The 27283-nt window shown below is 45.3% G+C and overlaps 1 protein-coding gene across 5 annotated transcripts in view; it reads left to right on the forward strand.

The window, feature by feature from the left end:
- Positions 1–27283, forward strand: part of CdGAPr (GTPase-activating protein CdGAPr) — a 1516021-nt gene that overhangs the window by 301502 nt on the left and 1187236 nt on the right. For 3 of the 5 annotated variants that reach the window (XM_070082834.1, XM_070082838.1, XM_070082837.1), the window contains exon 1: positions 16745–16839. The exons of 1 other annotated variant lie outside the window; for it this stretch is intronic. The gene's annotated coding sequence lies outside the window, so the exon portion shown is untranslated. Of the gene's footprint in view, positions 1–16744; positions 16840–27283 lie in introns of those variants that run through there. One more of the 5 variants, XM_070082836.1, reaches the window with a different exon arrangement.

Below are 27283 nucleotides of genomic sequence, written 5' to 3' on the forward strand. Positions count from 1 at the left end.
CCACTACCTCAACCACCACTACTGTAACCAACACTACCACTACCTCAACCATCACTACTGTAACCAACACTACCACTACCTCAACCACCACTACTGTAACCAACACTACCACTACCTCAACCACCACTACTGTAACCAACACTACCACTACCTCAACCATCACTACTGTAACCAACACTACCACTACCTCAACCACCACTACTGTAACCAACACTACCACTACCTCAACCACCACTACTGTAACCAACACTACCACTACCTCAACCACCACTACTGTAACCAACACTACCACTACCTCAGCCATCACTACTGTAACCAACACTACCACTACCTCAACCACCACTACTGTAACCAACACTACCACTACCTCAACCACCACTACTGTAACCAACACTACCACTACCTCAACCACCACTACTGTAACCAACACTTCCACTACCTCAACCATCACTACTGTAACCAAAACTACCACTACCTCAACCACCACTACTGTAACCAACACTACCACTACCTCAACCACCACTACTGTAACCAACACTACCACTACCTCAACCACCACTACTGTAACCAACACTACCACTACCTCAACCACCACTACTGTAACCAACACTACCACTACCTCAACCACCACTACTGTAACCAACACTACCACTACCTCAACCATCACTACTGTAACCAACACTACCACTACCTCAACCACCACTACTGTAACCAACACTACCACTACCTCAACCACTACTACTGTAACCAACACTACCACTACCTCAACCACCACTACTGCAACCAACACTACCACTACCTCAACCACCACTACTGCAACCAACACTACCACTACCTCAACCACCACTACTGTAACCAACACTACCACTACCTCAACCACTACTACTGCAACCAACACCACCACTACCTCAACCACCACTACTGCAACCAACACTACCACTACCTCAACCACCACTACTGTAACCAACACTACCACTACCTCAACCACCACTACTGCAACCAACACTACCACTACTGCAACCAACACTACCACTACCTCAACCACCATACTGCAACCAACACTACCACTACCTCAACCACCACTACTGTAACCAACACTACCACTGCCTCAACCACTACTACTGCAGCCAACACTACCACTACCTCAACCACCACTACTGCAACCAACACTACCACTATCACCACTACTGTAACCAACACTACCACTACCTCAACCACCACTACTGTAACCAACACTACCACTACCTCAACCACCACTACTGTAACCAACACTACCACTACCTCAACCACCACTACTGTAACCAACACTACCACTACTGTAGCCAACACTACCACTACCTCAACCACCATTACTGTAACCAACACTACCACTACCTCAACCACCACTACTGTAACCAACACTACCACTACCTCAACCACCACTACTGTAACCAACACTACCACTACCTCAACCACCACTACTGTAACCAACACTACCACTACCTCAACCATCACTACTGTAACCAACACTGCCACTACCTCAACCACCACTACTGTAACCAATACTACCACTACCTCAACCACCACTACTGTAACCAACACTACCACTACCTCAACCACCACTACTGTAACCAACACTGCCACTACCTCAACCACCACTACTGTAACCAATACTACCACTACCTCAACCACCACTACTGTAACCAACACTGCCACTACCTCAACCACCACTACTGTAACCAACACTACCACTACCTCAACCACCACTACCTAAACCACCACTACTGTGACAACCGCTACCACTACCTCAACCATCACTACTGTAACCAACACTACCACTACCTCAACCACCACTACCTAAACCACCACTACTGTGACAACCGCTACCACTACCTCAACCATCACTACTGTAACCAACACTACCACTACTTCAACCACCACTACTATAACCAACACTACCACTGCATCAACCACCACAACCACTACCTCAACCATTACTACCACTACCTTAACCACTGCTACTGTAACCACCACTACCTCAACCACCACTACTGTAACCACCACTACCACTACTTCATTCACCACTACTGTGACAACCACTACCACTAATTCAACCACCAGTACTTTAACCACCACTACCACTACTTCAACCACCACTACTGTAACCACCACTACTGTGACAACCACTACCACTACTTCAACCACCACTACTTCAACCACCACTACCACTACCTCAACCACCACTACTGTAACCACCACTACCACTACTTCAACCACCACTACCACTACCTCAACCACCACTACCACTACTTCAACCACCACTACCACTACCTCAACCACCACTACCACCACTCTTTATTACTGCCTCAACACTACTACCTCACCCAACATCTACACTTGCCATCTCTCTCTCTCTCTCTCTCTCTCTGTCCCTCCCTCTGCTTCACACACCCATTTACGCCCTGGGCGCAGTGTCAGCTTCGATCTTGCTCTAACACAGCTCACTAGGTCTCCCTCCCTCTCTTCCTTTCATTCCTCACTGCATTTTCATCTTTCTCTTGAATATATCTCAGTCTTCCTAATCTTTTTTCTCTCACCTCTAGAACTACCTTCTCCTTCCTCGGGAAATAGACAACATGCCCATTCATGCAGCTCCTGGACCTTATTCCTGCAAATCTGTCTCTAAATTTTTGCAAAGCACCGTTAGCAACATCTCTCAGTGTGCATTTGGTGAGGTAAAGGATCTTACAGTCGGATCAAATCCCAGAAGCGTTATAAAGTACGGACAAAGTCCTCCTTCACAGAGGGAAGTAACGGATGAGTGTAGATTTGTTTCTACACTTACTTGTTGCAAGTAAATCAAGGGTATCGAGACAGATCACGAAGGTTAGACATGAGAGAATGCCAGTCCTTACGACATTCATAAATTCGAGATCCTAGTCGGACGGGGTCAAGGTCTCCATAGCTATATCAGGTTACATCAGACTTGGGAATGCTGAAAGAATGTATTATCAGAATCTCGGCCTCTCAAGAGAGAGGGAAGAATCGGTTAGAGACTTCCCCCCTCCACTTTGTTATACTGTGCTTCTGTTAATCCTTCTGGAGGGCCTAGTTCGTAGGTCAGTTGTATACCCTCCACAGGATGGGTATGAGGTGCAGAGTAAAGTAGCCATTTCGAAGCAGAACTTAAAAACTAAAATGGGGCAGCAGAGCAATAGCAAATTATTATAATAAAAAAGAAGCGCTAAGCCCACTAGGGCATTACAGTGGTGGTGTGTCAGAACTTGAAGCAGTTCTGAAGCACCAACATAATGAGAACTTTCAAAACAAGGGAAGTAGTGCTAGTGATGACACTGTTGCAATAATTTAAAAAAAATAACAATGGTTATAAATGACCATAATTTTTAAAGGGGTGGACCGGTAAGCCAGCGGAAGGCCTCGGTCAGATGACCAAAAGCTCCAAAGGCGGGTCATCATCTGACTAAGACCCGCGTCAGGAAACATTTGTCCTGTTTCCTGACGAACCTTACCTAACCTAACCTAACTGTTGCAATCACTAGTGCTCTCTCATTTAGAGCATTGTTCAATGTTGACGGTGCAAGAGAGATATCAGAACAGGAACAGTTACAGAGATCATGTACAGCCCGCATACAACAAATAAAATTACCAGGAATGCCTCAACGTCTCAAATATGTACTGGCTGGAGTGGGAGGCACTTGAGGGACTAATATGTACTGGCTGGAGTGGGAGGCACTTGAGGGACTAATATGTACTGGCTGGAGTGGGAGGCACTTGAGGGACTAATATGTACTGGCTGGAGTGGGAAGCACTTGAGGGACTAATATGTACTGGCTGGAGTGGGAGGCACTTGAGGGACTAATATGTACTGGCTGGAGTGGGAGGCACTTGAGGGACTAATATGTACTGGCTGGAGTGGGAAGCACTTGAGGGACTAATATGTACTGGCTGGAGTGGGAAGCACTTGAGGGACTAATATGTACTGGCTGGAGTGGGAGGCACTTGAGGGACTAATATGTACTGGCTGGAGTGGGAGGCACTTGAGGGACTAATATGTACTGGCTGGAGTGGGAGGCACTTGAGGGACTAATATGTACTGGCTGGAGTGGGAGGCACTTGAGGGACTAATATGTACTGGCTGGAGTGGGAAGCACTTGAGGGACTAATATGTACTGGCTGGAGTGGGAAGCACTTGAGGGACTAATATGTACTGGCTGGAGTGGGAAGCACTTGAGGGACTAATATGTACTGGCTGGAGTGGGAAGCACTTGAGGGACTAATATGTACTGGCTGGAGTGGGAGGCACTTGAGGGACTAATATGTACTGGCTGGAGTGGGAAGCACTTGAGGGACTAATATGTACTGGCTGGAGTGGGAAGCACTTGAGGGACTAATATGTACTGGCTGGAGTGGGAAGCACTTGAGGGACTAATATGTACTGGCTGGAGTGGGAGGCACTTGAGGGACTAATATGTACTGGCTGGAGTGGGAGGCACTTGAGGGACTAATATGTACTGGCTGGAGTGGGAAGCACTTGAGGGACTAATATGTACTGGCTGGAGTGGGAGGCACTTGAGGGACTAATATGTACTGGCTGGAGTGGGAAGCACTTGAGGGACTAATATGTACTGGCTGGAGTGGGAAGCACTTGAGGGACTAATATGTACTGGCTGGAGTGGGAGGCACTTGAGGGACTAATATGTACTGGCTGGAGTGGGAGGCACTTGAGGGACTAATATGTACTGGCTGGAGTGGGAGGCACTTGAGGGACTAATATGTACTGGCTGGAGTGGGAAGCACTTGAGGGACTAATATGTACTGGCTGGAGTGGGAAGCACTTGAGGGACTAATATGTACTGGCTGGAGTGGGAGGCACTTGAGGGACTAATATGTACTGGCTGGAGTGTGAGGCACTTGAGGGACTAATATGTACTGGCTGGAGTGGGAGGCACTTGAGGGACTAATATGTACTGCTGGAGTGGGAAGCACTTGAGGGACTAATATGTACTGGCTGGAGTGGGAAGCACTTGAGGGACTAATATGTACTGGCTGGAGTGGGAAGCACTTGAGGGACTAATATGTACTGGCTGGAGTGGGAGGCACTTGAGGGACTAATATGTACTGGCTGGAGTGGGAGGCACTTGAGGGACTAATATGTACTGGCTGGAGTGGGAGGCACTTGAGGGACTAATATGTACTGGCTGGAGTGGGAAGCACTTGAGGGACTAATATGTACTGGCTGGAGTGGGAGGCACTTGAGGGACTAATATGTACTGGCTGGAGTGGGAGGCACTTGAGGGACTAATATGTACTGGCTGGAGTGGGAAGCACTTGAGGGACTAATATGTACTGGCTGGAGTGGGAAGCACTTGAGGGACTAATATGTACTGGCTGGAGTGGGAAGCACTTGAGGGACTAATATGTACTGGCTGGAGTGGGAGGCACTTGAGGGACTAATATGTACTGTCTGGAGTGGGAGGCACTTGAGGGACTAATATGTACTGGCTGGAGTGGGAAGCACTTGAGGGACTAATATGTACTGGCTGGAGTGGGAGGCACTTGAGGGACTAATATGTACTGGCTGGAGTGGGAAGCACTTGAGGGACTAATATGTACTGGCTGGAGTGGGAGGCACTTGAGGGACTAATATGTACTGGCTGGAGTGGGAGGCACTTGAGGGACTAATATGTACTGGCTGGAGTGGGAGGCACTTGAGGGACTAATATGTACTGGCTGGAGTGGGAGGCACTTGAGGGACTAATATGTACTGGCTGGAGTGGGAAGCACTTGAGGGACTAATATGTACTGGCTGGAGTGGGAGGCACTTGAGGGACTAATATGTACTGGCTGGAGTGGGAAGCACTTGAGGGACTAATATGTACTGGCTGGAGTGGGAGGCACTTGAGGGACTAATATGTACTGGCTGGAGTGTGAGGCACTTGAGGGACTAATATGTACTGGCTGGAGTGTGAGGCACTTGAGGGACTAATATGTACTGGCTGGAGTGGGAGGCACTTGAGGGACTAATATGTACTGGCTGGAGTGGGAAGCACTTGAGGGACTAATTCCAAATCTGTACACTGCCATAACAACATCCACGATCATAGATTATTTAATACCTTATCAGAAGATATCAGAAACACTGCCTGAACAAGTGTTGAAGTCTTCATCAGGAAATTCAAGTACCTCCTCCAAGTGCCGGATCACCCGGGCTGTTACTGCTGGCCACACGTCAAATATATACCAACGTTTGTGTTGCATCTTTTACATCGAAGTTTCTTTTCAGTTACCGACTCATTCTGAACTTCAGTTTGTTATTGTCTGAGTGAAAGCTATTCAGCATCTTCAAAGCTTCGATGAGAGTTCTTTGTAGTCTCTGTTTCCATGGTCAGCTTTTGTTCCCACTGTGTAAATAGAGTAGTGGCACACTGCTAATTTCTCTAGCAGTGTGCTACTAGAGTAGTGGCACACTGCTAATTTCTCTAGCAGTGTGCTACTAGAGTAGTGGCAGACTGTTAATTTCTCTAGGAGTGTGCCACTAGGGTAGTGGCACACTGCTAATTTCTCTAGCAGTGTGCCACTAGAGTAGTGGCACACTGCTAATTTCTCTAGCAGTGTGCCACTAGAGTAGTGGCACACTCCTAGTTTCTCTAGCAGTGTGCCACTAGGGTAGTGGCACACTGCTAATTTCTCTAGCAGTGTGCCACTAGAGTAGTGGCACACTCCTAGTTTCTCCAATTTTCCTAAATAAAAAAAATCCATACCTAAGACAAGGTTGAGAGTTTAAAGTTTTTAGTCTCTTCCTCTAGTATGGAATGTGTCGACCAAAACTAGAAACTATATTAACGATGTGGTCTAACTTGCGCCTTATAGCAAACGTCTCGCCACACGGTGGCTTCATCAGTCCTGTACATAGAAAAATGGTGATGCTCAGGAGTCTGAGGTAATCAGTCCGTCAATCAAGATTGATGGATTGATTACATCAACTCCAAGCTGAGGGACTGATTACCTCCATCTCCTTCTGATCTCTACCATTCTTCTCTATATAGGACTGATGAAGCCACTGGCGAAACGTTTATCCACAATAAAAATACCCAAGTGTTGCACATGTGTCTACTTTATCAACTTGAGAGGTGTGTGTTGCCGAAACACTCGCTAGTCAACACAGGTTTCATTTCACGTTTAAACATTTGTATTTCTAGCAAGGTTTAGGTGGGTAAACGCACCTCTAAACTTCAGTTTTACTTTACTACTCAAAGTTTCTCTGAAATACAACCCTACAACCTTTCCTTAATTACTTTCCAACTATATTATTGTCTACCAAGTGTTTGGTCAGTTTAGGGAAGATTATTATTATTATTATGATTATTATTATTATTATGATTATTATTATTATTATTATTATTATTATTATTATTATTATTATTATTATGATTATTATTATGATTATGATTATTATGATTATGATTATTATTATTATTATTATTATTATTATTATTATTATTATTATTATGATTATGATTATTATTATTATGATTATTATTATGATTATTACTATTATTATTTTTATTATTATTATTATTATGATTATTATTATTATTATTATTATTATTATTATGATTATGATTATTATTATTATGATTATTATTATGATTATTACTATTATTATTATTATTATTATTATTATTATGATTATTATTATTATTATTATTATTATTATTATTATTATTATTATTATTATTATTATTATTATTATGATTATGATTATTATTATTATGATTATTATTATTATTATTATTATTATTATTATGATTATTATTATTATTATTATTATTATGATTATTACTATTATTATTATTATTATTATTATGATTATTATTATTATTATTATTATTATTATTATTATTATTATTATTATTATTATTATTATGATTATGATTATGATTATTATTATTATGATTATTATTATTATTATGATTATTATTATTATTATTATGATTATTATGATGATGATTATTATGATTATTATGATTATTATGATTATTATTATGATTATTATTATTATTATTATTATTATTATGATTATTATTATTATTATTATTATTATTATTATTATTATTATGATTATTATTATTATTATGATTATTATTATTATGATTATTATGATTATTATTATTATTATTATGATTATTATGATTATTATTATGATTATTATGATCATTATAATTATTATTATTATGATTATTATTATTATGATTATTATGATGATGATTATAATAATTATTATTATTATTATTATTATTATTATTATTATTATTATGATTATTATTATTATTATGATTATGATTATTATTATTATGATTATTATTATTATTATGATTATTATTATTATGATTATTATTATTATTATGATTATTATTATTATTATTATTATTATTATTATTATTATTATATTAATCATAACCAAGCGCTAACCCCGTAAGGGTCATACAACACTGGGGAAGATGATTTATGACTTTGATTTTTGTGGATTTATGAGATTGTTGTCATCTCTGATGGGTTGTATATTTATCTTTTTTTTCAAAGTGGTGTTTTCAAGTGTTAAGTTATGATGTGTAACGTGTTTTCCGGCATATAGGGCGCACGAGCATATAACACTTATAAGACTATGTTACCAAGCAGTTGTAACGTAACGTTAGTAAACAACTGCTACAGCGTAACCCAAAACTTACCCTTGACCACCGACTTTGAGCTTATAAGACGCAGGCTGATTTTCCAAGACTTTATTTGTGGGGAAAAAGCGCGCCTTATATGCCGGAAAATACTGTATGTGACAATTTTATTCTGACAAAACAGAGACGAACGAACGAACAAGTTCAGGTAAGATCCCAATGGGATGAGCGGGGAAGATGGGACAGACGATGAATAGCGAAGGAGAGGAGTGTTCCTAGTTGTAGAAATAGAGCCAGGGCTTAACCCAGCAGCTGAGACGATCGTGGGATAGAGCTGGAGAGAACAGGACTTGGCTGAGAATGTGGACGACGTGGGTAAGCTGTGCAGGCTGCATCATGGTGGTTGATCTGTTGATCTGGTCGGCGATTGGTTGCTGGAGATCGGCGGGAAGCGGGATGGAGAGGGAGGCATGCTTCAATATGATTGGTTAAGTATGCAGAGAGGAGAGAGGATCAGCGTTGATTGGTGGATAACACTCTTCATATCTGCGTTTTGTTAGTTTTTCGTTCCTCTCGTAGAGCCATTTTGAAGTCTTTTGAAAGCAGGTTTCGATAATAAACTAAGTTTGAGCAGACTTTTGCTGTCTTTTTCTAACTCTGCAATTAGGGCAGTTTCAGTGTGGGGATCGCATCCAGGAGCAACAGTGTACTTGATACTACCATGGTGCATGGAATAGATGACCTGAGGTGCATACAGCGACGGGGTGTGAAGGTTATATGTATAGAAGGTGAGGGGTTCAGTTGGTCTAAATATTGTTTCCTCTTCCATTTCTTCAGGTTTTCGAGTATCTTGAGGTGGATTTTCAGGAGGAAGTGTCTTAGCATTCTTGACTTTTGGTGGTTGAGTTAGAGATGAAGCAGGTGGTTCGTTAGTAGTAGCAGAAGAGGTGGAAGACTCAGGTGATTGGTCCACAGCGGTGGTGATGTTGGAAATCGCTGATTGGTAGTCTCTTGGAGATGGAATTTCAGGTGTTGTGATGTTGCCTAATTCTTTGGTGAGCTTGATGATGTCGGCAGATGGTGGAGAGTCTGGGAAAGTAAAGTTTGGCATGTTGTTCAATCGGAAGAGCTCGTTAATAACAGTGTTGAAGGAGCCTGGTAACGCCATATTATGTATGTGTGCATATAGCATACAGTAATGAATTTTCGTAGGTTCATAAGCTGATGGAGTAGTGGTGGAGGGTTGGGTAGCTTTTAAAAGTTTTGTTGTGTCGGCCTGGAGTTTGGTGATGGCAGCATAAGTAGGTGACTTGGAAGGTGTCTTCTTCTGTTCTGCTTCTTGGCTTTTTTTCAGAATTTCAAGACGAGTGGGGTATTTTGCATTTGTTTTTGCAGTTGAGACACTCAAGTGGGGTAGTAGAAGTACAAGTCTTGGAATCGTGGCCTTCAGACCAGCAGGTAGAGCAGAACTTTTTGTCTTTTGTGGGGCAGTCTTTCGTAGAGTGTAGGTAAGAGTGGCAACTCCAGCACTGAGTAATATGATGGTACCGCTCAGCTTCAATATGACTGGAGTTAATGAAGTAATAGTATATGGCCAGGCCTTCAGCCATAGTTTGGGCAGCCATTGTCACATCAGTAAAAGTGATTTTCAGCATGGAGGAGGCAGTAGGAATCTTGGTGGTGCTTTCAACTGTAGCCCAGGTATTTTGTTCTTCTATGGAGGTCTTTAGGTCTTCAACAGGTTGTATGGTAATCAGTTTGTCAAGTCTCTTCAAGAAGACAGTCCTCTTAGCCCGTAAGGCAGGAGAGGACATGACTTCGAAGCCACGGTCTGATAGAGTGGACAAAGCGGAGGAGGTCAGTAGTTTTTCAGCTCAACATCGTCTTCACAGACAATAATGAAGGCTTCGTGGAGTGAGAGGGTGGTATTAATCTTGACCTGGAAATCCCTGATTACCACAGCAAGGGCAAGCTTGGTGGAGTCATTGATAGTACCACTGGATGGTTTTATCTTGACTCTGTTGGAGAAGCTCATCTTGGGACGACGACGTATATATGTGAAAGAAACAGAGACGAAATGTCACGCCTCTTGTGAAAATAGTTTATTTTCACTACTTCGGTGTGAAGGTCGGAGATCAGGACAAGCAACTGTCGTGTGACTCCAACTCCATACACGAGTGGTTTGCTAGAAGGTAGTCCATGCATGCCACTTGCAATCTCGATGACGTGGAGGAAACGGGAAGATCACACTACAGGTTATTAATGGATTTTGTAATGCTTTGGGTAAACATCAGGCGTTTGTTCAATAATAATAATAATAATAATAATAATATCCTTATTTCTACAAGTACATGTACAAGGTATACAGACCATAGCTGACATCAATAACATACTACTGTATAGACAGCCGCTTGTTTTGCTGAGCATTTCCCGCAAATTAGGTCAATTTTGTCCCCAGGATGCGACCCACACCAGTCGACTAACACCCAGGTACTGTTTTACTGCTAGGTGAACATGGACAGCAGGTGTCTTAAGGAAACGCATCCTTATGTTTCCAGCCGTACCAAGGATCGACCGTCGTAGCTTAGTGTGTGAGCTGAGTACGCTACCGATGGAGCAAAACAGTTCTGAAGACAGTCTTACTTCACACTGGCAACATCTTAACGTGGCAAAAACTTGCCACTCTGAGCGAAAATGAGAAGTTAGGTGAAACATCTGTATTAAATATTAAGTTTATTACTACTGGGACTGCGAAAGTGCATTTATAAAGTATTGGTGTTTCCTGTGTCTGTGACAGCCGAAGGTTAGTCTTAGTCAGGACAGACTACTGGGATGACATCAACAACTTGATGGTGTAAAGTTCAACTGCTTTTAGAAACCCTACAAAATTAGGTGATTAATGAACGCTGATGATAACGACCACAAGTCTGCTATACTACAAATAGGCAGCTACTTACACACACACACACACACACACACACACACACACACACACACACACACACACACACACACACACACACACACACACACACACACACACACACACACACACACACACACACAGGGCCAGGAACTTGGATTCGACCCCTGCAACCTCAACTAGGTGAGTACACACACAAACACACACACAACACGAAAGAAACAGTAGTTCCTGCTACATGATACCCTGCACCTCACTTAACCCGTACATACTGCTAGCACTAACACCCTAATTAATCAGGCTGCCACCCTGCTACCTGGTATTGGGACCAGGTGGCAGGGGCGGTGACCCCGAAAGCGTCATTAGGTAACCTTCAAGTATCCATGAGTGTAATTTAGAGATGACAGGAAGCAGAGAAGAGAGAGATGCAATTGTGAGGTTTAGAAGAAGATAGAAGTAGCAGGGATGAGAGGAGTTAGTAATGGTGTGGGGTGAGAGAGGTGAGGAGACGGGAGAGAGAGAGAGAGAGGTGAGTGGAACTACAGGAGAGCTGAGATGGGATTGAGGTTAATAGGAATATACTATGGTTGCGTGTGTTGCAGGCAGTGAAATGAAGAATTAGACGTAAGTGCAATATTTGGGTCTCTTTATTTGTAGACGTTTCGCCAACCAGTGGCTTTATCAGTACAAGGAAATAATGTGAAGACTGTAGAACTATGTACAAAACATGAGGTAATCAATCCCTCAGCCTTGGCTGAGGGATTGATTACTTTGTATTATTTTGTACTGATAAAGCCACTGGATGGCGAAACGTCTACAAAAAAAGATACCCAAATGTTGAACATGTGTCTAATTCTCCATCATGTCGGTACTGTAGACCTTACATGTATAGGCAATGAAATGTAAGGTTGGTGGGAGATTTTTAAGAAAACTGGATACGTCAGCAGCTTGCTGCTACCTTATTCTATGTAGTAATTACACAGTGGGAACCAAAGTTATGGTTTCCAAGAGTCAACGGAGATGGATGTGAATGTTGGGAGTGGAAGATGAGAATTGTGAGTTGATGGTTGGTTGCTTCTCCTGACTGATACTGTTAGTTCTTCACTCTCTGTGGATGGTGTGTGTGTGTGTGTGTACTCACCTGTATATGGTTGCAGAGGTTGAGTCTCAGCTCCTGGCTCTTCCTATTTATTAGTCGCTACTAGGTTCACTTCTGACCACGAGAACCTTATCGTATGCTTCTGAAAGCTATGTATGGATCCTGCCTCTTCCACTTCATTTTCCAAGTCGTTCTACTCTCTGATTATTCTAATGCTAAATAAATACTTCGTAACATCCTTGTGACTCATCTCCCGAACCATGGCGCTAATTTGTAAGCTTCGTCACATACTGCTGGTGAGGGATGTATTGGTGTCGGGGATTAAGGATACGTTGAGTGAAGGCATTTACTTGGTGGTCAACGCCACCTTGTGGAAGTGTATTCCGGTAGGAGGAGGCGAACTCCGAGTTCCGGTCAGAGGAGGCGAACTCCGAGCTCCGGTCAGAGGAGGCGAACTCCGAGCTCCGGTCAGAGGAGGCGAACTCCGAGCTCCAGTCAGAGGAGGCGAACTCCGAGCTCCGATCAGAGGAGGCGAACTCCGAGCTCCGGTCAGAGGAGGCGAACTCCGAGTTCCGGTCAGAGGAGGCGAACTCCGAGCTCCGGTCAGAGGAGGCGAACTCCGAGCTCCGGTCAGAGGAGGCGAACTCCGAGCTCCAGTCAGAGGAGGCGAACTCCGAGCTCCGATCAGAGGAGGCGAACTCCGAGCTCCGATCAGAGGAGGCGAACTCCGAGCTCCGGTCAGAGGAGGCGAACTCCGAGCTCCGGTCGGAGGAGGTAATCTCCGAGCTCCGATCAAAGGGCTGGCCAGTTCCACTTTCCCACATCCAGCTGTGTGTGTAGATTCCTCAGCTCGTTGTGTTGGAATCTTCAGTGTCGTAAAAGTCTTGTGGTCAGATGATCCAACAAAGGGAAGGGGTCGGCAAGTTACTTTAACTTCAGGCAGATTACCCACTGTGTTGGGCAAAAGGACACAAGTGCAACTAATGCAACATTTTTATTGTGGCAACGTTTCGCTCTCCAGCAGCTTTGTCGTCATAAAAAATGTCCCATTAGTTGCACATGTGTCCTACCAAACGTATCGTTGGTAATACTACCAGCATTATTACAAATCACTCTCTGCTGGGTCGAGGGAGGAGCCAGAGATGTCAGCAGCGAAGTCAACAAAGTTTCTCATGTCAAACACTACAAGGACTTCATCACAATTCCTCTGTGTAAGATGTTGATTGAGGTCACCAACAATTATAATATGTTGACATTTATGTTAAAGCAGAAGGGAGTCCACATTTTCTACTCTCTCTCTCTCTCTCTCTCTCTCTCTCTCTCTCTCTCTCTCTCTCTCTCTCTCTCTCTCTCTCTCTCTCTCTCTCTCTCTCTCTCTCTCTCTCTCTCTCTCTCTTTGTGGTCTGAGCTAATAGTGTATTGTATACCGCGGTTCATCCTGTGAGCAAAAGTGCAAGAACAAGATTACAGGGGTCACAACGGATCTATCATACCCCAGTAGGGGGTCACAATGGGTCTTTATCACACCCCAGTAGGGGGTCACAATGGGTCTTTATCACACCCCAGTAGGGGGTCACAATGGGTCTTTATCACACCCCAGTAGGGGGTCACAATGGGTCTTTATCACACCCCAGTAGGGGTCACAATGGATCTTTATCATACCCCAGTAGGGGTCACAATGGGTCTTTATCACACCTCAGTAGGGGGTCACAATGGGTCTACCACACCCCAGTAGGGGTCACAGTGAATATCACACCCTGGTAGGGAGGTCACAATGAGTCTCACACCTCAGTAGGGGTCACGGTGGGTCTATCACACCCCAGTAGGGGTCCTACACAGCTTTTTTTAGATGTTACACATCTTTTTTCAGGTGTTACATATATTTTTTTAAGAGTTGCTGAGCCAGTGATGGCACTTTTGTCAGTTGTTTGTTCCAAGCTGGAATAATGCTGAAGAAATCACTCCCTACGAAAGTAAAAGACTGGGCAGGCGATGCAAAATGCCCCCAATTAAAAGTAGGGGCGCCATTGGTACACTAAGGGAAAACACCATAAGTGTCCGGGCCCCAAGACTGTTCAACAGCCTCCCATCAAGCATTAGGGGAATTACCAATAAACCCCTGGCTGCCTTCAAGAGAGAGCTGGACAGATACCTGGAGGTTACCTGGAGGTTATTCCGGGGATCAACGCCCCCGCGGCCCGGTCCATGACCAGGCCTCCCGATGGATCAGGGCCTGATCAACTAGGCCTAAAGTCAGTGCCGGATCAGCCGGGCTGTGACTCGTACGTCGGACTGCGTGCGGCTAGCAGTAACAGCCTAGTTGATCAGGCCCTGATCCATCGGGAGGCCTGGTCATGGATCGGGCCGCGGGGGCGCTGATCCCCGGAATAACCTCCAGGTAAGAATTGAGACACTTATGCAACACATGGGAATCTTTATTGAGGAAACGTTTCGCCACACAGTGCCTTCATCAGTCCAATACAAAGTAGAAATGGGTAAGGAGAGTAGAAGTTTGAGGTAATCAGTCCCTCAACCTGGAATCGATGTGTTCAGTCCATCACTCTTGTAGGAAGTGCAGCATAGGGCCAGAGAGGTTGAGGGACTCATTACCTCAAACTTCTCTCCCTACCCATTTCTACTTTGTATTGGACTGATGAAGCCACTGTGTGGCGAAACGTTTCTTCAGTAAAGATTTCCATGTGTTGCATAAGTGTCTCAATTCTTCAACTTGTCGGTTTTCAAAACCATTCATGGAATAATGGTACTTAAGCCCCACGTCATGGCAGGTGAGATTGTTACGTACAGTGAACCTTCACCGACCACATACAAGGTTGTGGGTCCCACAGTTTACACCACAGGTGAACCCTATCCTATCAAACACCCGTACTACCAGGAACCCTTGATTTCTTCTGTATTCATTGGAACGTAGGCGATAAAAGCGCATCATAATTGTCAACAAGGAAATCGTGAAGGGACTGGTTCCAAACCTGCATACTGAAATCAGTCCATATGACTAGGAACTTGGCAGGCTGTGTAAAATACCTCCAATAAAATGCAGGGGCGCGACGAGCACACTAAGAGAGAACTCATAAGTGTCTGAGGTCACTGACGTTTCAGCGATCTCTCCGTACATAAGGAGAATTACAAACCTCTGGTTGTCTTCAAAGGGGGACCTGATAAGTTCCTCAAATTGGTTCCTGGCCAGTCGGGCTGTGGTTCGTACATTGGACTGCGTGGGGCTTGTAGTAACAGCGTGGTTGATCAGGCCTTGATCCACCACGAGCCCTAGTCTAGGACCGGGCCGCGGTCCCAGACTAAGAAAATATCCCTCAGGTATCTGGTAGGCTGGGACCTTACCTGAGACCCGGCCGCAGGGGCGGTAACCTGAAAAACCATCAGTAAGCAGTTTAACAGGTCGTAGCTGGATATAATCTTATTAATTAAAACACTGCAGTAGCAGTGCATGGCCCGTGGCCTGGACCGTGGCCTGGCCCGTGGCCTGGCCCGTGGCCTGGCCCGTGGCCTGGCTCCGAGAGTAGAAAGACTCTCGAAACTCATCAAAAGTATATATCAAATTTATAGGAGATGCAATTAAGTTACCTTGTCAAAGGGTTTCTGGTAGTCTTGGAATATGCAGATAACCTACTATCATTCTCTTTTAAATCCCTTGGTGTGTAACCATAATTTTACTAACATTGTCCCCAGAATCTTCCTCTTGTAACAGAGTAAACCCGTGAGAAATATTCTGAGGTATATGTTCACTTGTGTTGCTAAGTTTGGATACTAAGTTTGGATACTAGATATACATACCTTTGTGTGTGTGAGTGTGTGTGTGGGGGGGTATGTGCGTGGTATGTGCGTGGTTGGCCGACTGGCTGGGGCGTGGTGGTAGTGGTGGTGGTGGTGGGCGGACCGACCAGCCAGCCAGCCGTGTGAGGGAGGTGGGTCGGTCTGGGTGATGGGGGATGGGGAACATATTGGTGTTGGAGGGAGGGAGGGAGCACCTCTGCGAGGGACGGGAGGGAGGGAGGGAGCACCAGGAGAGCAGCCAACAACAGCAGCAGCAGCAGCAGCACCGTTCAGTGTTGCTTCCTCACCGCTGTGACCGGGGGAAACTTGACGAACGTCTCGTGTATACGTGTGTGTGTGTAGGTGTTGTTGTTATTTCTGTACTCACCTCCCTACTGCACCCACCACAGCACGACGCTGCGGCTGTGGTGGAGTGCAGCACAGTGAAGCGGCTGCGTTGGAATGCAGCACGGTGATCAAGTTGATACAGTGCAATACGGTGCTATACTCGCTAATTTGTGCTTACTAGGCACTGTACGAGAGTGCTTTGCTTCACGTGTGTGTGTATGTATTGAGAGTCTGTGTAAACACTTTCAAACAGCAGGTACACTCAACCTGGTGTACACACCTTGCAGAACATTCCTCCGATAATCCACTTAAATGGAGGTGGAGGTTGATCATCCACCTCCATGATGTTTGTATGAATCAATACAACACACAGATACCAGATTCAAGAGCTGAGGCAGTGTGGTGAGGCGGCTTGCCAGCCTCCTCTTCAGGTGACCAGGTGCTGAGACAAGCACTAGTGTGTGTAATGAAGTGCCGAGACAAGCTCTAGTGTGTCTGACGAGGTGTTGAGACAAGCTATAGTGTGTCTGACTAGGTGTTGAGACAAGCTATAGTGTCTGACGAGGTGTTGAGACAAGCTATAGTGTGTCTGACGAGGTGTCGAGACAAGCTATAGTGTGTCTGACGAGGTGTTGAGACAAGCTATAGTGTGTCTGACGAGGTGTTGAGACAAGCTATAGTGTGTCTGACGAGGTGTTGAGACAATCTATAGTGTGTCTGACGAGGTGTTGAGACAAGCTATAGTGTGTCTGACGAGGTGTTGAGACAAGCTATAGTGTGTCTGACGAGGTGTTGAGACAATCTATAGTGTGTCTGACGAGGTGTTGAGACAAGCTATAGTGTGTCTGAGGAGGTGTCGAGACAAGCTATAGTGTGTCTGACGAGGTGTTGAGACAATCTATAGTGTATCTGACGAGGTGTTGAGACAAGCTCTAGTGTGTCTGACGAGGTGTTGAGACAATCTATAGTGTGTCTGACGAGGTGTTGAGACAAGCTATAGTGTGTCTGACGAGGTGTTGAGACAATCTATAGTGTGTCTGACGAGGTGTTGAGACAAGCTATAGTGTGTCTGAGGAGGTGTCGAGACAAGCTATAGTGTGTCTGACGAGGTGTTGAGACAATCTATAGTGTGTCTGACGAGGTGTTGAGACAAGCTATAGTGTGTCTGACGAGGTGTTGAGACAATCTATAGTGTGTCTGACGAGGTGTTGAGACAAGCTATAGTGTGTCTGAGGAGGTGTCGAGACAAGCTATAGTGTGTCTGACGAGGTGCTGAGACAATCTATAGTGTGTCTGACGAGGTGTTGAGACAAGCTATAGTGTGTCTGACGAGGTGTCGAGACAAGCTATAGTGTGTCTGACGAGGTGTCGAGAGAAGCTATAGTGTGTCTGACGAGGTGTTGAGACAAGCTATCTGGAGAGTTTATCTGGAGTTTATCTGGAGAGAGTTCCGGGGGTCAACGCCCCCGCGGCCCGGTCTGTGACCAGGCCTCCTTAGGTCAGTGTCCCAGGATGCGACCCACACCAGTCGACTAACACCCAGGTACCCATTTTACTGATGGGGAACATAGACAACAGGTGGAAAGAAACACGTCCAATGTTTCTACTCTGGCTGGGAATCGAACCCAGGCCCTCACCGTGTGAAGCGAGAGCGTTAACCACCAGGTGTTTTGTGAGTGATGAGCTCACTTGAAGGACTAGGCTTTATGTCAAGTGATGTTTCATGTTGACTGGCTAAATGCTGACCAGACCATGAAGTTTTTATTGTGCCAAGGTGTTAGTGATGACCGAGTAGTCTGTTGGTGTAGTGATGACCCAGTAGTCTGTTGTAGTGATGAATGGTTTGAAAAACCGACAAGTTGAAGATTGAGACACTTATGCAGCATATGGGAATCTTTATTCAGGAAACGTTTCGCCACACAGTGGCTTCATCAGTCCAATACAAAGAGGAAGGCGTAAGGAGAGGAGGAGAATGAGGTAATCAGTCCCTCATCCTGGAGCGATGTGTTCAGTCCATCAATCTTGTAGAATGTACAGCATAGGGCCGTAGACGTGGCTTATATACTGTAGTGAGGTGACGTGAAGCAGGTGGAGGCGGGGTCATAGTGGTACCATTCACTAGTCGACTAGTGGATGGTACCACTATGACCCCGCCTCCGCCTGCTTCACCTCACCTCACTACAGTATATAAGCCACGTCTACGGCCCTATGCTGTACATTCTACAAGATTGATGGACTGAACACATCGCTCCAGGATGAGGGACTGATTACCTCATTCTCCTCCTCTCCTTACGCCTTCCTCTTTGTATTGGACTGATGAAGCCACTGTGTGGCGAAACGTTTCCTGAATAAAGATTCCCATATGCTGCATAAGTGTCTCAATCTTCAGTCTGTTGTAGTGATGACCCAGTTGTCCGTTGGTGTAGTAATGACCCAGTAGTCTGTTTGTTGTCTGTTGGCGTAGTGATGACCCAGTTGTCTGTTTGTTGTCTGTTGGTGTAGTGATGACCCAGTTGTCTGTTTGTTGTCTGTTGGTGTAGTGATGACCCAGTTGTCTGTTTGTTGTCCGTTGGTGTAGTGATGACCCAGTAGTCTGTTGTAGTGATGACCCAGTTGTCCGTTGGTGTAGTGATGACCCAGTTGTTTGTTGGTGTAGTGATGACCAAGTTGTCTGTTGGTGTAGTGATGCCCCAGTAGTCTGTTGGTGTAGTGATGACCTAGTTGCCTGTTGATGTAGTGATGACCCAGTAGTCTGTTGTAGTGATGACATAGTTGTCCGTTGGTGTAGTGATGACGCAGTTGTCTGTTGGTGTAGTCATGACCCAGTCGTCTGTGTAGTTATGACCCAGTTGTCTGTGTAGTGATGACTCAGTTGTCTGTGTAGTAATGACCCAGTTGTCTGTTGTAGTAATGACCTAGTTGTCTGTTGGTGTACTGATGACCCAGTTGTCTGTTGGTTGTCTGTTGGCGTAGTGATGACCCAGTTGTCTGTTTGTTGTCTGTTGGCGTAGTGATGACCCAGTTGTCTGTTTGTTGTCTGTTGGTGTAGTGATGACCCAGTTGTCTGTTGGTTGTCTGTTGGTGTAGTGATGACCCAGATCTCTGGTGTTCGCGTCTGTGGGTGTAGTGAGACACATGGCAGTGTTGACACTCAGCAGTGTAGTGAGACACATGGCAGTGTTGACACTCAGCAGTGTAGTGAGACACATGGCAGTGTTGACACTCAGCAGTGTAGTGAGACACATGGCAGTGTTGACACTCAGCAGTGTAGTGAGACACATGGCAGTGTTGACACTCAGCAGTGTAGTGAGACACATGGCAGTGTTGACACTCAGCAGTGTAGTGAGACACATGGCAGTGTTGACACTCAGCAGTGTAGTGAGACACATGGCAGTGTTGACACTCAGCAGTGTAGTGAGACACATGGCAGTGTTGACACTCAGCAGTGTAGTGAGACACATGGAAGTGTTGACACTCAGCAGTGTAGTGAGACACATGGCAGTGTTGACACTCAGCAGTGTAGTGAGACACATGGCAGTGTTGACACTCAGCAGTGTAGTGAGACACATGGCAGTGTTGACACTCAGCAGTGTAGTGAGACACACGGCAGTGTTGACACTGAGCAGTGTAGTGAGACACATGGCAGTGTTGACACTCAGCAGTGTAGTGAGACACATGGCAGTGTTGACACTCAGCAGTGTAGTGAGACACATGGAAGTGTTGACACTCAGCAGTGTAGTGAGACACATGACAGTGTTGACACTCAGCAGTGTAGTGAGACACATGAAGTGTTGACACTCAGCAGTGTAGTGAGACACATGGCAGTGTTGACACTCAGCAGTGTAGTGAGACACATGGCAGTGTTGACACTGAGCAGTGTAGTGAGACACATGGCAGTGTTGACACTCGGCAGTGTAGTGAGACACATGGCAGTGTTGACACTCAGCAGTGTAGTGAGACACACGGCAGTGTTGACACTCAGCAGTGTAGTGAGACACATGGAAGTGTTGACACTGAGCAGTGTAGTGAGACACATGGCAGTGTTGACACTCAGCAGTGTAGTGAGACACATGGCAGTGTTGACACTCAGCAGTGTAGTGAGACACATGGCAGTGTTGACACTCAGCAGTGTAGTGAGACACATGGCAGTGTTGACACTCAGCAGTGTAGTGAGACACATGGCAGTGTTGACACTCAGCAGTGTAGTGAGACACATGGCAGTGTTGACACTCAGCAGTGTAGTGAGACACATGGCAGTGTTGACACTCAGCAGTGTAGTGAGACACATGGCAGTGTTGACACTCAGCAGTGTAGTGAGACACATGGCAGTGTTGACACTGAGCAGTGTAGTGAGACACATGGCAGTGTTGACACTGAGCAGTGTAGTGAGACACATGGCAGTGTTGACACTCAGCAGTGTAGTGAGACACATGGCAGTGTTGACACTCAGCAGTGTAGTGAGACACATGGCAGTGTTGACACTCAGCAGTGTAGTGAGACACATGGCAGTGTTGACACTCAGCAGTGTAGTGAGACACATGGCAGCACTGACACTGAGCAGTGTAGTGAGACACATGGCAGTGTTGACACTCAGCAGTGTAGTGAGACACATGGCAGTATTGACACTGAGCAGTGTAGTGAGACACATGACAGTGTTGACACTCAGCAGTGTAGTGAGACACATGGCAGTATTAACACTGAGCAGTGTAGTGAGACACATGGCAGTGTTGACACTCAGCAGTGTAGTGAGACACATGGCAGTATTGACACTGAGCAGTGTAGTGAGACACATGACAGTGTTGACACTCAGCAGTGTAGTGAGACACATGACAGTGTTGACACTCAGCAGTGTAGTGAGACACATGGCAGTGTTGACACTCAGCAGTGTAGTGAGACACATGGCAGTGTTGACACTCAGCAGTGTAGTGAGACACATGGCAGTGTTGACACTCAGCAGTATACAACTGTATTGTGATACATCGAAGAAAATGGTGAGAGTGACATTCTGGAAGCAGGCGACACCTCGTTGACGGTGTGTGACGACCTTTGACACGATGTGACACCTGCTTCTTCCTCTCTCACCTCCTGAGTGCCACGTAGCTCACTGGTCAGTCACAGCATCAGACAAAATCACTAAAGTACCGGGTTCGATTCTCCGTCACGGAGAAATATGTGGTCGAGTTTCCTTGTACCTGTGTTGCTCCTGCCCACCTAGCAGTGAAAATAGGTACCTGTGTTGCTCCTGCCTACCTAGCAGTGAAAATAGGTACCTGTGTTGCTCTTGCCCACCTAGCAGCGAAAATAGGTACCTGTGTTGCTCTTGCCCACCTAGCAGTGAAAATAGGCACCTATGTTGCTCCTGCCCTCCCAGCAGTGAAAATAGGTACCTGTGTGTTAGCTCAGTGTTGTCGGAAGAAGTGTTAAAGACACCAGTTCCTATGGTCTGTTATAACTGGACAAGTATCTTCGTCAGGTGTCAGATCAACCAGACTGTGGATCGCCAGCAGCTACACCTTGACTGACCAGGCTAACACCAGACGAGCCTGACCGAAGGCCTGGATCCGGTAGTAGAAAAACCCTGGGAACTTATCAAAACTATATCTGTGTAGGAAAACACTGCAATCCTGTGTAAGACAACTCCAGTACATGCTGGAATGTTGTATCATGCGTAAGACAACTCCAGTACATGCTGGAATGTTGTATCATGCGTAAGACAACTCCAGTACATGCTGGAATGTTGTATCATGCGTAAGACAACTCCAGTACATGCTGGAATGTTGTATCATGCGTAAGACAACTCCAGTACATGCTGGAATGTTATATCATGCGTAAGACAACTCCAGTACATGCTGGAATGTTGTATCATGCGTAAGACAACTCCAGTACATGCTGGAATGTTATATCATGCGTAAGACAACTCCAGTACATGCTGGAATGTTATATCATGCGTAAGACAACTCCAGTACATGCTGGAATGTTATATCATGCGTAAGACAACTCCAGTACATGCTGGAATGTTATATCATGCGTAAGACAACTCCAGTACATGCTGGAATGTTATATCATGCGTAAGACAACTCCAGTACATGCTGGAATGTTATATCATGCGTAAGACAACTCCAGTACATGCTGGAATGTTATATCATGCGTAAGACAACTCCAGTACATGATGGAATGTCTTACTATGTGTAAGAAAGTCCAGTACCTGCTGGAAGGTGCATGAGAGTGTTGACTTAGAGAAGCTCTTACATAGCGTTCACACTGCAGCGGTATGGCTACTTAGTATGGGGGATGAGGTCAGAATGCAGTGGGATGAACGCCTGTGTTGGCAATATAAACACAAATGCAGTATAATGTGATCCTTTATTGACTACGTTTCGCCCACACAGTGGGCTTTTTCAAGTCACAAACAGAACTACCTGGGGTGGAAGGAACGCGAGTATTTATAGTCCGGCTGAGGTCAGGTGAAGAATGCTGCATATACAGTCGTGTTGACTGTATATGAGGCGTACTGCTGCGCGTTGTGCTTTACTGCTGTAAGTGGAATAACAGCAGTTTACACAGCGATGGCTATCGCTGTACGATAATGTGTAGCCCTAACCGGTAGTCTGAAAATATTGGCATTTAACGGATACACGGGGAAGTGCGCGGTGCCTTTCTGTTTTGTTAACTTGACGTGAGTGTCGAAGGTTGACGCGTCTCCTGGTGTGTTCAACACTGCATGGTATGTGGACATAGATGCAGCAAGAAGGTGCATCCAAGGCAGCTAACGTGTACCAGACTTGTCAGTGAAACGAGTTGCCAGATGGCGTGAATTATTTACTAACGCAGAGCGTATGGAGGAACCCTGGCATCTGGCGCCAACCTGGCATATGTAGGTACCAGGGTGAATGTAGGTACCAGGGCGTATTTAGGTACCAGGACGTATGTAGGCACCAGGGCGTGTGGATTATTAACTTTGGCATCTGGCGGTACCCCTGACGTATGTAGGTACCAGGGCGTATGTAGTTACCAGGGGTGAACACCTAAGTACAGAAAGGGGAAAAAATGCTTAAAAACACGTAGATCCCTGTGTACCTACTGGAGAAGGTACCTGTGTACCTACTGGAGAAGGTAGATCCCTGTGTACCTACTGGAGAAGGTAGATCCCTGTGTACCTACTGGAGAAGGTAGATCCATGTGTACCTACTGGAGAAGGTAGATCCATGTGTACCTACTGGAGAAGGTAGATCCATGTGTACCTACTGGAGAAGGTAGATCCCTGTGTACCTACTGGAGAAGGTAGATCACTATGTACCTACTGTAGAAGGTAGATCACTATGTACCTACTGGAGAAGGTAGCTCACTATGTACCGACTGAAGAAGGTAGATCCCTGTGTACCTACTGGAGAAGGTAGCTCACTATGTACCTACTGTAGAAGGTAGATCACTATGTACCTACTGTAGAAGGTAGATCACTATGTACCTACTGGAGAAGGTAGATCCCTATGTACCTACTGGAGAAGGTAGATCCCTGTGTACCTACTGGAAAAGGTAGATCACTATGTAGCTACCTGGAGAAGGTAGATCCCTATCTACTTACCTGGAGAAGGTAGATCCCTATCTACCTACCTGGAGAAGGTAGATCCCTATCTACCTACCTGGAGAAGGTAGATTCCTATCTACCTACCAGGAGTGGGTAGACTCATGTCTATATAAGTCGCGTGGGTAGAGTTTTGGGGGTCAGTCCCCGCAACCTTCACCAACCCTTCCGGTGGATGACTGGTGTAGGCTGGTCTCTAATTTTGAACTCTTAATGGTAATGAAGACGGATCTTGGCGCAGGTGTCTCTCTGAAGTTGTCAGTTAGGTTACCCTGGGTTATCATAGTCTTCCCTAACTGGCTGCCGTCACCACGCTACATTGCTCTGAGAAAACTTCCATTCATTTCACCTGTTGCTACTCTTGCAACATTCCGTAGCTCCTGATGACGCACGGGGGCGTGTGAAAGATCTTGAGCTGGAGATTTCCATCCGTCGTGGCTTGTCTTGCATATGTATATATAATGTTTTGCTGAATAGGTAAGACTTGCGATTTTGGCTTAAATAACAATGCTCTTCTTTCCGAATAAAGCAAGCGAAAATTTGTATGTAATAATTTCGCAAAAATCATTTTGAACCTAACGAAAAAATATTTCATTGTATTTGTTATTAAATTATTGTAAACTTGAGTAAAATATATTTAGTTGGATCAGGCTAAATTAAATTGCACTTGTTATAATATATATATATATATATATATATATATATATATATATATATATATATATATATATATATACATTATCAAATCTTGTATTATGGGATGTATGGTCACCATTGTATTATTTTGGCATAAATTGGTCTTAAGAATATTTGTGTGTTGTATAGTTACTATTGTTCAGTTAACTGGTTCTCGTATACATATATTTAGAATGGTATAAAATACCGACAGGTTGTTAGGTAAGACACATATGCAACAGTTAGGTATCTTTATTTCGAAACGTTTCGCCTACACAGTAGGCTTCTTCAGTCGTGTACAGAAAAGTTGATAGCAGCAGAAGAGACTTGAAGACGATGTAATCAGTCCATCACCCTTAAAGTTTAGAGGTGGTCAGTCCCTCAGTCTGGAGAAGAGTATTGTTCCATAGTCTGAAACAATATGGAGTTGAAGTGACAGGATGGAGCCTTATATACCGCCAGGATGTGAGACGTAGGTCATTATATTCTTACCTCTACTAGTGGCCTACATCTCACCTCCTGACGGTATATAGACTGAGGGACTGACCACCTCAAAACTTCAAGGGTGATGGACTGATTACATCGTCTTCAAGTCTCTTCTGCTTCTATCAACTTTTCTGTACTCGACTGAAGAGGCCTACACAGTAGGCTTCTTCAGTCATGTTACAGTCATGTTAAAACGTTGATGCCGTTCGTAAATTATTAGCCTAATTTTTGTAGATAAATTACACGAGTTCACTACGTTAGTTCATTGTCTTCTAAACAAATTGAAGGGATTATAAAGGACAGTAATTACGAACAATTCAACACAGCAACAGCCGTACAAACTATCTAATGTTTATAATCAAAAACCATAATTTTTAAAGGGGGGGGGTGGAGGGGTAAGCCAGCGGAAGGCGTTGGTCAGATGACGGAAAGCTCCAGCTGCGGGTTCATCACGTGACTAAGGACCGCGGAAGGAAACACTTGTCATTTTTCCTGACAAACCTCATCTAACACATCAAGACTAGACTGTGTTACAAACCAGCAACAGAAAACGGGCGACCTGTCCAATATTTCAACACATCTTAAGGTCCGAGTCGCTTCAGCAGGGGTCTTCCCAGCGCTGTATAACCCCTGGGGGTTTTGAGTTTCACGTGGAATATATTATTATAATCATAACTAAACGCTAAACCCACAGGGGCCACAAACCCCTGGAATATAGGGTAAGGTGTGAGTGTGCCTCTGAACCGCTATAAGCCGCCGACGATGTTACTGAGGATGACACATGTGAGAGGTGTTGGAGCCAGCTTCCGGCAGCTGCTGAGGTATGGCTGTAAGATGTGACCTTTTTGGGGGGTATGGTGGAGGGGAGGGGGGGTGTGGTGGGGGCGATTAATGTGGGGGTTGGTGATGATGGTGCTCATAAGTTGGTGTGGGGGTGGTGGTGATGGTGTGTGGTGCTGATGGTGTGGGGGTGGTGGTGATGGTGTGTGGTGCTGATGGTGTGGGGGTGGTGGTGATGGTGTGGTGGTGCTGGTGGTGCTGGCGTGGTGGTGCTGATGGTGTGGGGGTGGTGGTGATGGTGTGTGGTGCTGATGGTGTGGGGGTGGTGGTGATGGCGTGGTGGTGGTGATGGTGTGGGGGTGGTGGTGACGGTGTGTGGTGCTGATGGTGTGGGGGTGGTGGTGATGGCGTGTGGTGCTGATGGTGTGGGGGTGGTGGTGATGGCGTGGTGGTGCTGATGGTGTGGGGGTGGTGGTGATGGTGTGGTGGTGCTGATGGTGTGGGGGTGGTGGTGCTGGCGTGGTGGTGCTGATGGTGTTGGGGTGGTGGTGCTGGCGTGGTGGTGCTGATGGTGTGGGGGTCGTGGTGATGGTGTGGTGGTGGTGATGGTTGGTGTGGTGGTGATGGTGTGGTGGTGGTGATGGTTAGTGTGGTTGTGATGGTTAGTGTGGCTGTGATGGTGTGGTTGTGATGATGGTTGGTGTGGTGGTGATGGTATGGTGGTGGTGATGGTTGGTGTAGTGGTGATGATGGTTGGTGTGGTGGTGATGGTGTGGTGGTGGTGTTGGTGATGGTTAGTGTGGTTGTGATGGTGTGGTGGTGGTGATGGTTAGTGTGGTGGTGATGGTGTGGAGGTGATGGTTAGTGTGGTTGTGCTGGTGTGGTGGTGGTGGTTAGTGTGGTTGTGATGGTGTGGTGGTGGTGATGGTTAG

This window comes from Cherax quadricarinatus, chromosome 8 (assembly GCF_038502225.1).
Source record: "Cherax quadricarinatus isolate ZL_2023a chromosome 8, ASM3850222v1, whole genome shotgun sequence".
Lineage (NCBI taxonomy): Eukaryota > Metazoa > Arthropoda > Malacostraca > Decapoda > Parastacidae > Cherax > Cherax quadricarinatus.